The sequence below is a fragment of the Grampus griseus genome (assembly GCF_964374135.1).
Source record: "Grampus griseus genome assembly, chromosome: 5".
In the NCBI taxonomy this organism is placed as follows: Eukaryota; Metazoa; Chordata; class Mammalia; order Artiodactyla; family Delphinidae; genus Grampus; species Grampus griseus.
In genome coordinates, this window is record NC_138998.1 from 138,827,299 (window position 1) to 138,843,516 (window position 16,218).

Here is a 16,218-nt window from a genome sequence, read left to right on the forward strand (position 1 = left end):
AAACTATATGTGAAACATAAAATGTGTTTTGGTAACTTTCTCTAGGATACTAAGTGTAATCTCTCAGCTCTCATAGGTATCTCAAAGCTTTCTGTAACCATTAACATATCGTATTGGAATTGATCACTTAACACATTGTGTTGGAACCATGTATTTACTTTTCGGTTTCCTCTGTTTACACTGTAAGCAACTCAAGGGCAATGTCAATGATTTCTCAGTACCTAGCACCAAGCCCACATCCTAGCACGTGGGGGCATGCAATACATGGTTGGTAAATGATGGAATCAATCAATCGATCGATCAATCGACGAGTGAGGGAATGGGTGAGTGAATGAAACGATCAGTATTTTATATTCCAAAACACTTTATGGTTTTTAAATTGTTAATGTGTATATTTTAAAATTCAATATTCGGGCATTTCTATCCCCACTTAGATTAACCTGGTGAGGATGAGTGACCAACTCAGGTTTCTACAGCCGTTACATGAGATTACATGAGAAAGCCAAAGCTGAAACCCAGGTAGCTTTCCCTCAGCCTAGGGAACCCAAGAAAGATAAAAGTTCATGTGATTTTTTTTATAATTTTTATTTTATATTGGAGCATAGTTGATTAACAATGTTGTGTTAGTTTCAGGTGTAGAGAAAAATGATTCAGTTATACATATACATGCATCTATTCTTTTTCAAATTCTTTTTCCATTTAGGTTATTACAGAATATTGAGCAGCATTCCCTGTGCTCTACAGTAGTTCTTTGCTGGTTATCCATTTTCAATATAGCAGTGTGTACGTGTCAGTCCCAAACTCCCCATCTATCCCTCCTCCCTCCCCTCCCCCCGGTAACCACAGTTCATTCTCCAAGTCTGTGAGTCGGTTTCTGTTTTGTAAATAAGTTCATTTGTATCATTTTTTTTTTACATTCTGCATATAAGTGATATCACGTGATATCTGTCTTTCTCTGTCTGACTTACTTCACTTAGTATGATCATCTCCAGGTCCATCCATGTTGCTGCAAATGGCATTATTTCATTCTTTTTAATGGCTGAGTAATATTCCACTTTATATATGTACCACATCTTCTTTATCCATTCATTTGTTGATGGACATTTAGGTTGCTTCCATGTCCTGGCTGTTGTAAACAGTGCTACAATAAACACCGAGGTGCATGTATCCTTTCGAACCATGCTTTTCTCCAGGTATATGCCCAGGAATGGGATTGCTGGATCACATGGTAGCTCTATTTTTAGTTTTTTAAGGAACCTCCATACTGTTCTCCATAGCGGCTGTACCAATTTGCATTCCCACCAACAGTATAGGAAGGTTCCCTTTTCTCCACACCCTCTCCAGCATTGATTGTTTATAGATTTTTTGATGGTGGCCATTCTGACTGGTGTGAGGTGATATCTCATTATAGTTTTGATTTAAAGTGCATGTGATCTTGAGCTTTAAGACACACAGAACTGTACTCAAGCAGATATTTTTATAGATGTATATAGAAATGTTTTAGTGGTAAAACCACTCCTCACTACCAGAAACCGATCATAGATCACGTCTATGGTACTGAGTTATTGAAGACACAATTCAGTTGGCTCTGAAATTTGCTTAAGATCAAGATTCAGTTGCAGTAGTACTTTTTTAATGGTGCCGAAATAAGAATCAGAATGAAAATTTGATCATTGATCCAAATAATATTCTATTTAGCTATAGAAGGTGACATTAATTTAACTTTCTCATATAAAATAATTATTCCAAATGTGAGTGCAGGACACTTTGACAGGTTTTAAACTAATTTTTGCTCTAATAGTAGAAAATTTATTAGTTGGGTGAGAGAGGTACCAAATGGATAATATTGTTAGATATTGAAGAAACACTTGTCTGTAAGAAAAATAGAACATACAAAATGAAAAGTGATATAGAATATTTGCTTCAATTTGCTCTAAACTTCTTTCCACCTCCAAATCAAGATCACTATATAGAATCACCACCTTGAAGGAAAGACATATCTTGATTTTAATGATGATATAACATTCGAGAGATGAGATTATATACGAAGACATCTCATTAGTTCTAGTGAGATGCCAGAAAGATCCAACGTGGATCAACGGAGTTTTATTTTTTTAATTTTGTTTTTTTGTTTGTTTTCATTTTGTTTGCTTTTGTTGCCTTTTTTTGGTGTCAAATCCAAAAAGATCATCACCAAGACCAATGTCAAGGAGATATATATACCATATCTGTATCTCTCTTTACATATATATATATACAGTATAACATATCTCTCTATATTATTGAGGCATAATTGACATATAACATATAACATTATAATAATCTTAGGAGTGCAACAATGTTTGACTGTAAGTATTAGGTATACCTGCTTCATGATTTGACAGTATTTTGATTTATGACTGCATTTCACATGTGTGATCATGGGCATATTATACCCAAGGACAATATTTTTAAAAGACCTTGTGTCTTTGTATAGATGATACAAGTCTACCTAAATGACTAGTATCCAAGGGTCATTAGGTAAATGAATGCCCATCCTTTACTTCAGTCTCAGAAACTGTCCATCATATACTTCTATCACTGAGAAAAAGATGTCATCACTCGATCATTCCTTTATCAGTTATTGCTAAAATAATCTAAGTTAATTGTATTTATCAAGTACAGGCTCCTATCCAGTGGGTCACCTTGTAGCATGAGATGGACTTGTGCTTGCAAGTAAAGAAAAACTAGCGGGTAAACTGACCACCAAGTGATCCAGGTCCCACCAGACGTGTCTCATTTATAGCAAGACAGAAACATTGATGGTTCTCTTCATAGCTTAAGCATCAATAAAAACAAATATTGGAAGATTTCTTCTTTATATTTATTTTTAAAGAGATGGTCCTCTTTCTCTCTCCAAATTTCTCTCTGAACACTTTCAATGCTATTTTTACCAAGTTTTCATTCCTTTTCAAAAACCAGCCTGGTTATTTTATCACCTTTGGAAATGTAAACCTTGACGGAGAAATGTCTTTCACTAGGGATGCCAGCGTAAAGTGAATTTATGAGCCCAGACATGGATCTGATAAGCAGGTAGAAATCACTTTATGTACATAAAACAGTGCCCGATTAAAGGGCAGCCACATTCTTCCCCGGCAACCTGTCTATGTCACTCCAGTAAATAAGCTTTTTTGTTTTTAAGGGCGACCTTATAAGAAATTTAAAGTTTAAAGCAGAAACCTTAAAACATAAAGGTAAGAGATGTGATTAAGCAAAGAAATCACAAATATTTGGGAATATTTGGAGAATAAACTCAGTTGAAGACAATACAAGTGACAACAAGTGATTATAAGAAGCTAAGAGAGGGCTTCCCTGGGGGCGCAGTGGTTAGGAATCCACCTGCCAGTGCAGGGGACACGGGTTCGAGCCCTGGTCCGGGAAGATCCCACATGCCACAGAGCAACTAAGCCCGTGCGCCACAACTACTGAGCCTGCGCTCTAGAGCCCGTGAGCCACAACTACTGAGCCTGCATGTTGCAACTACTGAAGCCCACGCGCCTAGAGCCCGTGCTCCGCAACAAGAGAAGCCACTGCAATGAGAAGCCTGTGCACCGCAGCGAAGAGTAGCCCCCGCTCGCTGCAACTAGAGAAAGCCCGTGCGCAGCAACGAAGACCCAAAGCAGCCAAAAATAAATAAATTTATTTTTTAAAAAAAGCTAAGAGAAACGTCCTCATATTTCAAGCACCTTACAGGATCCACAGTCTTGTGAACCCGTAAGAGAGAATTCATGCCTTCCTAAGTGAAACAGAACCTCCATAGATCTGGACTCCAAAATGATGTTTAGAATTTGAGGCTCACCATAATTATAAACAAATAACTAAACAAGTAAGACAATGCTTTACTGGAGATGGCCAAGATGAATGCCTGGTCAGTGCCTTTTACAGTTGGGGGGCGGGGAGGAAAAAAAAAGAAGACTGAGACAAATGTTACATTGTGTTTCCTTTCTTATAGGAATGAAGAAAATCTATTAATATAAAAAGGTATTTTAAAACCAACAGTCAGCAAGAAAAAGAAAAAAGAAAACCCTATGGTCTTTCAATGACTACATGGCAGAAGAAAATGAGTGAGAAGAAAAGATTTATTCAAATGATAATGACAACCAATTGAACATATGCATTGCAGATTACTTTAAGTAGTATTTTTAAAGTACTACTACCTCACTGCTCATAGACCAAAAAATCACATTTATACATCTTTTTGAAAAGATATATATATATATGTGTACAAACATACAAGTGTGTTTATTTTTTAAATGGTCAGTAAGATGAAATAATCTCTGAAAAAAGAAACCAAGTCCTAAAAAGCAGAAAGGATGAAAGGCAGAGAGTTTCAAAGCTTCAGCTGGGGAGCTTGACTCCATATTCCTGGTCCTTTTCTGAGACTCTCTGATTGTGTGTGTGTGTGTGTGTGTGTGTGTGTGCGCGCGCGCGCGCGTGCACGTGGGCACATGTTAAGAGGAGAGCAGATCTAGGCTTTGCATTTTTAGACCTCTCTGTATGATGATTAACATTTTGAAGAATCAATGTTTCAAAGACGTCAGAAACTCAATCTGAATTTTGCTAAGACCTGTGCACCCTGCACTTTCACTTTGAGAAGCATACCCACCCCCAACCCTGGTCAAGGCAGTCCAGGTCACCTCAAGGTGAGGGAAGCTCTTCTCCAGACAGGCCCTCCACCTGGCTTCCCCTACTTTCCATGGGAAATAATGCCCTATCTGCCCATGACTTCCTGGCAAGGCAATTCCTGCCAGTGATGCTGGGGAGGTTAACCCACATCAAGAAATTAATACAGGCTGTCCTCTGAGCAGACGTAAGCCTGGTGATTTCTGCTACTGAGTACCGTCAGCTCGGTGGCTGAGCTGGGGTCTGTGGAGCTCAGGGCTCAGCTCTTGCCCCAGGGTTCCCCAATTTCCTCTCCAGAATTTCTGCAGCACTGAATAAAAAAATGACCTGGTTTCTGACTGCCCCACTGGCGAATTTCGAGGATTCCCACTGTCATCCTTTCTCTGTGGGAGTATTTTCCCAATGGGATTATAAACCAGGTGTTGTAGGGAGAAACTCTCTTTACTTCTCTTTGTCAGTCAATTAAACCAACTCAAATATCAGTATCAGAATTGGCAAGCATAAAATATCAATGATTCAGGACCTACAAGTCATACAAAAGTCATCTTATTATTATGTCTATTGAAATAGAACAGCACAAAGATAGTTCAGCATTTTGTGACTCCCTATAAAGGCTGTCCTTGTGCTTTCAAAATTTTCCTTTTCTTTTAAACGCAACACTTTTTGCCCAATTCTCATCCACTATTGCTCTTAGAACAGTTAGATGGGAATATATCAAAATCAACTGGCAGAATTCACAGGGAGTCCACATACATTGCCTCAACCCAAGGAAGGATCTGGTGTCCACTGATGGCATCAATTGCCTGGGAAGTAAGAGATGCCTAGAAACCCCTAGAAAACCCCAGGCAGGACTGGAAGACAAGCAGTCAGGTAGGCAAAGTGGCCCTTCAGGGAACTCCTACACCGGGTGGGGAACTGGGGAGTATGGTCTGGAAGTTCCCGGCTAGATTATATGACCCTGCATTCCTGTGAACATCTACAAGCACCTTGAGGCTGACACCTACCCCATACTGAACCAGGTGAGGACGTGGGTGTTTTCTACCCATTGTTAATATTATACTAAGTCCTCCTTGTTTGTGGGGATTATACTAGGGGTCATGGGTTAACAAACAGTGATAAATGCTACTGTGGGGAAAGAAAGAAAAACCTGAAATGGCCAACTGTGCTATTGCCAGCAGTAGACTGAACAGTATAGTATAACAGCTCAGGATCCATATTTTGGATTGATAAGGAGCTGGGCTATAGCCTAGGTGGTGTGACCCTCATTTCCCCGCCTGTCTAATGACCTGAGCCAACGGTGATAATCCTCAGTCAACAATGGAAACCCAGCCATTCTGACTAAATATGCCACAGGACCCAGAGCCCCTGGTGGCAACATATCCCATATGCAACAGTTCTTTTCAGAGGTACACAAATCCCTAGAAATCATAACCTACAAAAAGTGTGTTCACGTGCGTATGTTGAATACACGTCATTACACCCTTTTCTCACAGGCAGAAAGTTCTTAGGAAGAACGTAAACCACGTTGTTTTTGTTTAAGTCTTTCAGCTCACTCTGTTTACAGTGACAGATCACTACTTTCAAGGCTGCCATTTGACCATTTATATGGTCACCTTTCAGCTTTTGTTTGGTGAAATGACAAGTCATTTCGTCTATTTCCTCTGGCTTTTCTTCAAATGCTTTACAACTTATATGGGATTTGTGAAGGTTTTTCACAGGGAGATGGTTTTCTTCTCTCTCTCTCTCTCTCTCTCTCTCTCTCTCTCTCTTTTCAAATCTTAGTTCAATCCCAGATCTCACTATGACACTATTTCATGAAGTATAATAATGACAAAAGCAAATGGACAAAGTAGTTTTTTCCATTCTTGGAGATGAGAAGAAGGCTCGTACAGGCAGTTACTGAAACTGCTTCAGGGATTAAAAGAACTGGTAGCAAAAGTACTAAGGGAGCCTGGATGAGGCGGGGGAGGCTTTGTGTATATTTCAAATTTTAAAATAACATCTAGAATATTTCACTTTCTAAACTGTTCAATTTACATATTTTTCATTATTTAAAAGTGACTTCAGTCATAACTGCCAAACTTGGAAGCCATCCACATATCCTTCAGGGGAAGGGATAACTAAACTGTGGTACATCTGGGCAATGGAATATTATTTAGTGATAAAAAGGAAACAACTATAAAGCTATGAAAAGACATAGATGAAACTTAAATGCATATTATTAAATGCAAGAAACCAATCTTAAAAGACTAGGCACTGTATGATTCCAACTATATGACATTCTGGAAAAGGCAGAATTATGGAGACAGTAAAAAAAGATTAGTGGAGGGCTTCCCTGGTGGCGCAGTGGTTGAGAGTCCGCCTGCCGATGCAGGGGACACGGGTTCATGCCCTGGTCCGGGAAGATCCCACATGCCGCGGAGCGGCTAGGCCCGTGAGCCATGGCTGCTGAGCCTGTGCATCCGGAGCCTGTGCTCCGCAACGGGTGAGGCCACAACAGTGAGAGGCCCGCGTACCGCAAAAAAAATAAAAATAAAAAAATAAAAGGTTAGTGGTTGCCAGCAGTTGGGGGTGATGGAAGGGAGGGATGAACTGGGGGGAGACAGAGGATTTTAGGGCACTGAAACTACTCTTTATGATACTATAATGGTAGAAACCTGTTACTGTACCATTTTCCAAACCCACAGAATGTACAACACCAAGACTGAACCGCAGTGCAAACTATGGACTCTGGGCGATGATGATGAGCTGATGTCGGTTCACTGACCATGGCGAATGCATCGCTCTGGTGGGGACGCCGATGGTGGGAGGGGGGAGCAGCCGTGCACGTCTAGGAGCAGAGGGTATATGGAAACTCTCTGTACCTTCTTCTCAATTTCGAGTGAACCTAGAACTGCTCTAAAATATAAAGTCTTTACATAAAAAAAGACTTTGTTGACTTCTTCAAAGATTAAACGAACCTAGCCATCTGTCCATTTGACTGACCTTCCCCATATGCTGGCCTCTCTTTAGGAAGGGTGTGTTCAACTTCTGTAACATCATCTTTTTCTTCTCCAGGTCCTCCAGTGTCACGTAGTGCCCCCTCCCCAGACACAGCACTTGCTCCGAGAAAGGTGAGCAACGGGTTTTCTTCTAATTCTTCACCAGTCACTTCCTTATTTATTTCCATCACATCATCATTTCTTCCTCAACTGATTTTTCCACTACCTCTGAAAATACCAGCTCATTGGAAAGTCATCAGAGATTGAGTGAGCAATTGAATATAATTGCACAAAATTACACAGATCTGAAAGCCGGCAGTCTACTCTGTGTCTGAGTGTGCGAGGCCAAAGCCTTCTGTTTTACCAGCCGGTGCTGCTGAGGTCACCTCGACAGCCTGAAAAGGGTCAAGGGAAGTGATCCCTCACTGTAATACACACAGAAACTCATTCTTTACTGCCCTAAAAAAATGACTATGGAGGTGACAGCGCTGGGACGTCTGCAGCCCACACGCAGAAAACCAACAGACAAGAGAGAGATGCTACAAGAAAGCGTGTCCAGCGCCTGGCTGATTAAGGCACTGACTGACGGGCAGAGAAGCAGGCTGACTTCTCCCCGAGCAAAGCTCACACAGAGTGGAAGAGCCCACTGTCATGCAGGGCTGTTGCATCTCCCAATGGCAACACTGTCAGGGTATTCTTGCAAACCGGGACCACTTAGAGTGTGGCTAACCATCTGGGTTTGCCCAGGACTGTCCAGGTTTTTATGCTGAAAGTCAAGCATCCTGATTACCTCCTCTGTCCCTGGATGACCAGGACGGTGAGTCACCTGAAACCATGCAATCTACGGACACGTGGTAGAGAAGCAATGAAAGACCAATCCAGAAATTGGCAAACTTCTACCAGACCAATGACATCACCTTGATTTCGAAAAAAAATATACAATATGCACATTATAAAATTTCTTAGTGAATGAACACCTATAGCTGATTCAGTAACTCATGGTTTTCAGTTGCATGTTTAGAAGCAGAGCTATAAAAGCAGGAAAAGCAAAGCAAAACTAGCCTCCTAATGGAGAATTCGGGAGGAAAAAGGAAAAGCGGAGGTTGTCATGTTGAGGCTGGGTCGCTGCCTGAGACGAGGACTGGAGGTCCCTGGGCCTCAGCCTTCCCGTCCGTCAACACTACCCTCTGCCCTGTTTTTAAATTGAACAATGACCACAATACACGTATTTGGTCAGCCTCTCCAAATATGAAAAAAAGCAAAATCACCGTAAAATATTTTTGGCAGTTTTTCCCCCTTGAAACCTTGTATTAGAGGGAAGCACACAGTTACTGGAAACAAAGGGCTTTTGGGTAAAAACAGACCATCTGCAGGAAAAAAAAAGTTATCAAGCAAGAATTTCCCCAAGAGGAACAGCAATGAAAACAATGGTTAGTTTGTCTCATCTAAGTTCTTCACGGAGGCTGAGGAAGTGAATTTGGGGAAACAGTTCTGATTTTGCACAGAAACAAGCTAGAGTGAACAGGCAGAGCTGCTTCATCTATTCAGTTCATCTCCCACCACCATCGTCCTCCTGCTACCTCTCCATCAGCATTGCCGGCTTTCCTTTGTCCTGTTTTGGGGCACATACTTGGGGATGGCACCGAGTACCTCCCCAGCATCACACCAGCCCCGCCTCCTACAGAACAGGGCACTCTGAGCCACTCTGCCCCGCTCTGTAAGCCTGCCCTTGCTCCCGGGACTGTTGTCTGGACCACACGGAGGGAGCCTGCTGATCATGAGCACGTATCAACGGTCAAGGAATGTCTGATCGTGTGGGTTCTGTCTGCACAGTTTCAGTGGGGAGGTTCCATCCTCGGGCCATTCTGAAAACCTATGGGGACTGTGTGTTTCCACTATGACTGGAGCCCTGCGGGGTTGCAGAGGCGGGAGAGAAGCGGGGATTCTTGGTGTTGTAAACGTGCAGGCCAAGCCCACGTGGTGAATAATTCCTCCAAGTCTCAAGCCTTTTGTTTGTTCACAAAAATGATAAACTTGTTTGCCATTATCACAACCTAGAGTCTAATTCTACTTAGCTTATGAATATGAGTATTTTTCACCCAGTCCTAATGCCTACCTTGTTTTTCAAGAATATGACTAGGCTGTCAACTAGAGGAAGGTTGTGTGTATGTTTTCTTAGCTCGGAACCTCACTCCGAGTCTTCACCCTTTTAAAGACACCAATGGCCCTCCTGAAAATAATAAATAATATCACTTCCCTAGCCATGGAACGTTGAAACATCTGTAAAAGACTTGTATCCAAGTATTAGTAGCATCACCATTTATAATTCATGAATGGTTAAACAAAATGTGATACATGCACTCAGGGGAATATTATTTAACAATAAAAAGGAACAAAGTATTGATATAACCTCAAAAGCACTTTGATAAGTGAAAAACAACAGACATAAAAGACCACAAATACTATCTATATGACTCCATTCACATGAAATGTCCAAAAAAGGCAGTTCTGTGAGAAAGTAGATTAGCGGTTGCCTAAAGTTGGGGTAGGAATGTGGAATGACTGCTAACGGACATGGGATTTCTTTGTGGGTTAATGGAAATGTTTTAAAATTAGATTTTGGTGGAGGTTTCACAACTCTGTAAATGTACTAAACATTGAATTGTACATGTAAAATGGGTGAATTTTATGATATGTAAATCAAGCTTGAATAAAGCTATTAAAAACTCAGTATGTTGAATTAATAATAATCTAAAGACAGGATTAACAAAAATCAGTTTTTAATAAAATCTGTATTTCACTACGTATATGCTCAGGCACAAGAGGCTGGAGGTTTGCCTTCTGCATTGAATCACTAGGAATGCAGACCAGGTGTGTGGGTAGGTAGGTAACATTATCTATAAATTTCACTTCAGGAAGTGAAGAGTTTATACACCATGTTTGTTATCAAAAGGGAAGCTGGACTTGATAGTGTTGGGAGCCACTGGTATTGTTATTTTTTCTATCATTGTGTGCATTCTTGTCTCTATTTTAGAAATAACCTCAGAGCAGCTGAACAAATTACCCCAGCGCACACCTGTCGACCCGTTCCTGGTTGATCTCTTTCCTGAGGCCAGGTTCCTAGATGTTGGGCTGTACCCAACCTCCCCACACTATCTCCACTCAGGGAAGCTCTCCTGTCCCCTGAAGCATGTGACTCTCTGTCAATTTTCATGTGGAACAAAAGCACTGGGTTCTCAAGGCTTATTTGAGGGTGAGACCCAGAGCCTATGTTGGCAGTGAAAGGAGGGGTGATATTAAAACCTGCACAAGACAGAGAGACAGAAATGTCCCCTGAGGAGGGAAAAGGGAGCTGACTTCAGGGGTCAGACTACACGGTCGGGACTGTAGCCCCTCCACCTCTGTCTGAGAAGTTCAGAAAGATGCCACGATCATGCCCCCCAGGTTTTTCTTCTGAAGGGTCACGCTTTGTACTCTGTGACGCACCTCCTTGGCCACAGCTGTTTGGGCTTGAGGCTGGCCTGGGGGGTGGGAGGCTGTGCCCTGTGTGGCACATGAATAGCAGACCCTCTCCCTGGGGAGACTCCACGGATGATTTACAAAGGCTCTCAGCCGGCATGGAGCAGGCAGAGGCTGAAAGGAGGGTGGACAGAGGTCAGAGGTGGTAGAGGCCCTGACGCAGTGAGAGAAGAAGAAGGTTGACTTCGGCAGGAAGAGGAGAAGAGAGAGACATAAAAAGGCTGAGACCCCATAAGAGACCCACAGCTGTGAAATAGTGACGGGACCCTGCAAGGGCAGAGCCCAACTGTCCCCTCATGGGTCCCACATTTCTTGAAGCTTTGTGTCTGACTTAAAAATGTGTGAAACAACATTTTATCCATAATACATGCAAGCTTATTCTAATTCAGAATTAGCATGAGAAATTACTTGGCCTTAAGGAAAATCTGTGTGCCTAAAAGATGCACCCTATCCATCTGGTTCCTTGCTGTCCTGTAATAATGTCGCTAAGACTACAAGCAAAGACACAAGTACAAAGGACTGTAGCCTTTGCACACATGCTCTCCTCTGCCAGCCAAGGTACCAGCTTCTCCTCTTGGGCCAGACCTGTTCTAGTGCCCCAGGGATGCTGGGCACCTATGTCTGAATGACCCATGTGGCCAGTGAGGCTTGTAGCACGGGAGAGTTTCCCAGCATTTGGGGGAATTAGATAAGAAGACACTGAAGAAAACGAAGAGGAGGTTCTACTCTTACGTAGAGGAGAAGAAGCCATTTGTAGCCACGTAATAAGCTCTCAGTGGGCAGAGTGGTGGCCCCAGGCCTTTTAGCTGGCTCCAGACCACCCAGGATTTCAGCAGTCTGTTGCATGTCAAACCCAACAAAAGAATGTTGAGATGCTAACATGTTATGGAGAAGCCTCATGACACTGTCACCATAGAGATAAGCCCCTCGTGAGGAACAGCTGGGATAAGTAACATATCAGATTTAAACTGGGATTTATTTCCACAAAACTCAATTGCTATCCCTACCTTGTGAATGGCTTCTGAATTATCAACAACCATATGTTTGCAGTCAGTGCCTTGAGGTCTTCAAGATGTGTAAAATCAGCAGCCTGATTCCTGCATCTGTGGAAGGGCTCATGGTTCCAGTTCACATTTTTCTTTACCATTACATGAAAAGGCAAGATTCAACTTTAAGAGAGGGAAAACACCTCCTAATGAATCAAGTTCAGCTACATTTAGGGATCTATAAAGGTCTTCCTCCAAAACTCTAGGTTCCAGCCTTATATTGGACAACTGGACCCCTATACCTCCTGTCCATTCCACACACACATGTCCCCCATCCCTGACAAAGATACCTACAATATATGCATCCTTTCATGTAAACTTTGCACATCAGCTAACAGAAGATTCATAAAAAGAGACACAAAAATAAAGCTAAAATGTGAATTCTCAAACCAAAAGGGTAGACATTGAAGTCCTGACTGAAACCCAGTTCTATTCCCCCCCTCCACTAAATGGATCATTTCACTTTCATCCTTTTCCCACTTTCACATATGTTATTATTGTCCTAAATTTCATGGTTCAGGGTTTTCCAATTAGCCTGCCATAAGCATGTGCTTCAGGAGACAGTGCAGAAGCACTTGGCACTGTTGATGCTGGGAAACTACAGCTCAGGAAGAGCCAGTCCTCTCTGGGAATATTTCCTGAGATGGTGGCAGGATGCCACAGCCCAGCATAGCTTAACACTTCATCACACAGAGAAAGGAAAAGATGAAAAGTAACAGGACGGAATCTTAATAACGTAATCAAGGGAGTCCCATGTAACCTGCTCTACATTAAAAGACAGCAACCGCTGGACCTGTGACCCTCAAGTACACCTCAATAGTTGAAGGCTCTCTAGGTAACCACTGATTCTAAAGGCCTGAGTTCATCACAGTTTGGCTTTCGACCGAGCTGCCCACCATCCAACACATTCTTTACTGCTCCAAAGTAATTTGAATTTATCATGGACTGGATTTAGCAAATTTATGTTTAACTGAATTCCAAATGATTTCTAATTCTCCTTTTAGTTCAAGACAGCACGCATTATGTGGCACAGAATGCTTTTAAAACAACATCATTGTTTGAAACATTCGGTGGGGTTGATGCCACATTTCTCTGAAAAAAAAAAGTCAGCTAAAGAGAAAAGGAAATAACATCACCACCAACATAGGCATCCATTCATTTACTCACCCACTCATTCACTCAAGAATTCATTCACTCACTCACTCACTCAAGCATTTGTTAATTCATTTACTCATTCAGTCATTCATGAAAGTATTCACTCATTCATTAACTCAAGCATTCCTTCATTTATTCATTCACTCACTCATTTCAGAGCTATGCGTCACAGTGCTACCTAGTGCTGGGAACTGCGCAAGGGGACAATCTTGGCCTCCTAGCTCCTCCATAGGCATCTGTTTATGTCACACAACAAGGGTGGGCATGGGTGTGGGTTGACGACCCCATTCCAAGTGCATAAGCATCTTTCCTTCAGTGACAAGGAGAAATGCCAAACAACAACAAAACAGAAGGAGGGGGTGTTGGCAATATTACTATGAAAGGCACGGGCCTGTGGGCAGAGCCACATTAAGACATTCATGGGTCTTTCCTTCAAAAAAATTGTTTAAAATTATATTTTATGACTAGCAGGATTAAGACAAACGCAATCTGGCTGGATTATGTTCATTTTTTTCTTCTGATTTGGAAAGAAATTAAAATATTTTCATGGGATCCTAAAATTATAGTGGCCCTAGACACTGTGCTATTGCACTAGGGGATCACTTGGCTCTGGCTTTGGGGTCACTCATGCCAGCATCCTAATCTTTCCACACCCATGAACTGCATTGACCGTGCACAAGGCAGCTCACTTCTTCATGCCCAGGTCTTTGTGGCTAAGACATACCTAGGGCTCTTGTTTCTGCTTCTCCTCTCCCCATCAAACAGGAATAAAAGTAGAATCGGCTCTCAAGGTCAGTGAACCCTAAGAGTGGCAAGACCACAGAAGTCTCTCCTTGGTTGCTCTTAACACTGAACCAGAACATCCAGACCAAGTAAGGCTCATGAAATTGGAGTCAATTTCATCAGTTGCCCACTATGAAGTAGGTTAAACCGAAGTGTTCCCACTTCAGGGAATGAATCAAGTAGGGTCTTTATTTTGTCTCATAATAATTATCATTTTATACCACATTTCACCTCCCCAACCATCCCTATCTTAATGATTGCTTTTAACATACTTTGTAACTGACGTTTTTTTTTGGATTTTGAACTCAGTTTGATCTTAAATCCTCTTTTTTTTTTTAATTGGAGTATAGTTGCTTTACAATGTCAGTTTCTGCTGTACAGTAAAGTGAATCAGCCACATATATACATGTATCCCCTCTTCCTTGGATTTCCCTCCAGATGAAGCAACCAACGAAGGATTAATCTCCAAAATATACAACCAGTTCATGCAGCTCAAAATCAAAAAAACAAACAACCCAATCAAAAAATGGGCAGAAGACCTAAATAGACATTTCTCCAAAGAAGACACACAGATGGCCAACAAACACATGAAAAGATGCTCAACATCACTAACTATCAGAGAAATGCAAATCAAAACTACAGTGAGGTATCATCTCACACCAGTCAGATGGCCATCATCAAAAAATCTACAAACTGGAGAGGGTGTGGAGAAAAGGGAATGTAAATTGGTGCAGCCACTATGGAGAACAGTATGGAGGTTCCTTAAAAAACTAAAACTAGAACTACCATATGACCCAGCCATCCCATTCCTGGGCATATACCTGCAGAAAGCCATAATTCAAAAAGAAACATGCACCCCAATATTCATTGCAGCACTATTTACAATAGCCAGGGCATGGAAGTAACTGACTTATTATGTCCATCATCTGTCTGTCCTCACTGGAACATTTAGCTCTACAAGGGCAAGCATTAGTATGTTCTGTTTACTACTGTATTATTATTCCTGACACTTCTCAGGCACACTATAAGCACTACGTGAATATTACTTGTTAATTAAATTGATTTGAAAATGATCAGAAACACTGGTTTGAAAAACATTAAAATTCAGCCTTCAGGATATTTGGGGTATACTCTATGAGAATTGTTTCTCTACAAACTACAACCCTTGGTCTAGTACTGTTAGAAAGCTCAGGTCTGGCTGCTCCCTGCTCACAAGACAATGCTTGAGAGGCAAGTGTCGGTAGAAGGGAAAAGGAAAAGTTGTTTTATTTCAGAGGCTGGCAACTGGGGGAGAGGGAAAGTTCATGTCCAAAGGCTGACTCCCCCACTGCCGATCAGTGAGCAAGAGCTTTTAAAGGGGAGTTTCAGGGGTGTATCAGCAGAGGGAGGGGGCTCCATGCAGAAACAGCACAGTCATCTCTGACCGTCATCTTGAAACTGGCCAGCGATGGTCTGATCAGTGTCATCTTGATTGTTTTAGGTACAGTTAGTCTTCAGTTCCGGGGTCAGTTTGTTCCCATTTCTTTGATCTCAGTTCTCAGAACTGTGGCAGCTATGCCATGGTTACAGTCTGGTCATCATGTAGTTATCTTCTTCCACCTGGTGGAGGGTTCAGTATTTACAAAACAGCTCAAAAAATATGGCTCAGAGTATTTTCTATAGCCCTTGAGGAGAAACTACAGGTCCTTGACTTTGCTTAATGACTAAACTATTATTACTCTGTCCTGTTTGCTTTTCCTTTGCTTCTGCATTTTCTTATTTCTCTGATTAAACTTATCCTCTGGCTAAAGTTTTTCTACAGACAGAAGGCAGGCAGAGGGAGGCATGGGGGAGGGGGCTTCTCTCCTGGGAAGGCCTCATAGGGTCCTGTTTTGTTTCCGTATTCCTGGTAGCGCAGCCTAATATTTTTTCTGTCTGTTCATCCTTTCCCACTTCTGATAATATAAACTATTTTTGACTAAAGTGTACAGCAAGGGATGCAGAATGTATGTGTACCACCCCCTTCTTCCCCTTTCAAATTCTTCACGTGCCACAACTTCTTATCTAAATTTTATACCAATCTGACAGTTTCT

General features: G+C 41.8%; 1 protein-coding gene across 2 annotated transcripts in view; it reads right to left on the bottom strand.

The window, feature by feature from the left end:
- Window positions 1-16,218, bottom strand: part of DSCAM (DS cell adhesion molecule) — a gene marked incomplete at both ends in the record, with an annotated part of 752,893 nt that overhangs the window by 491,349 nt on the left and 245,326 nt on the right. The gene's annotated exons all lie outside the window — the stretch shown is intronic.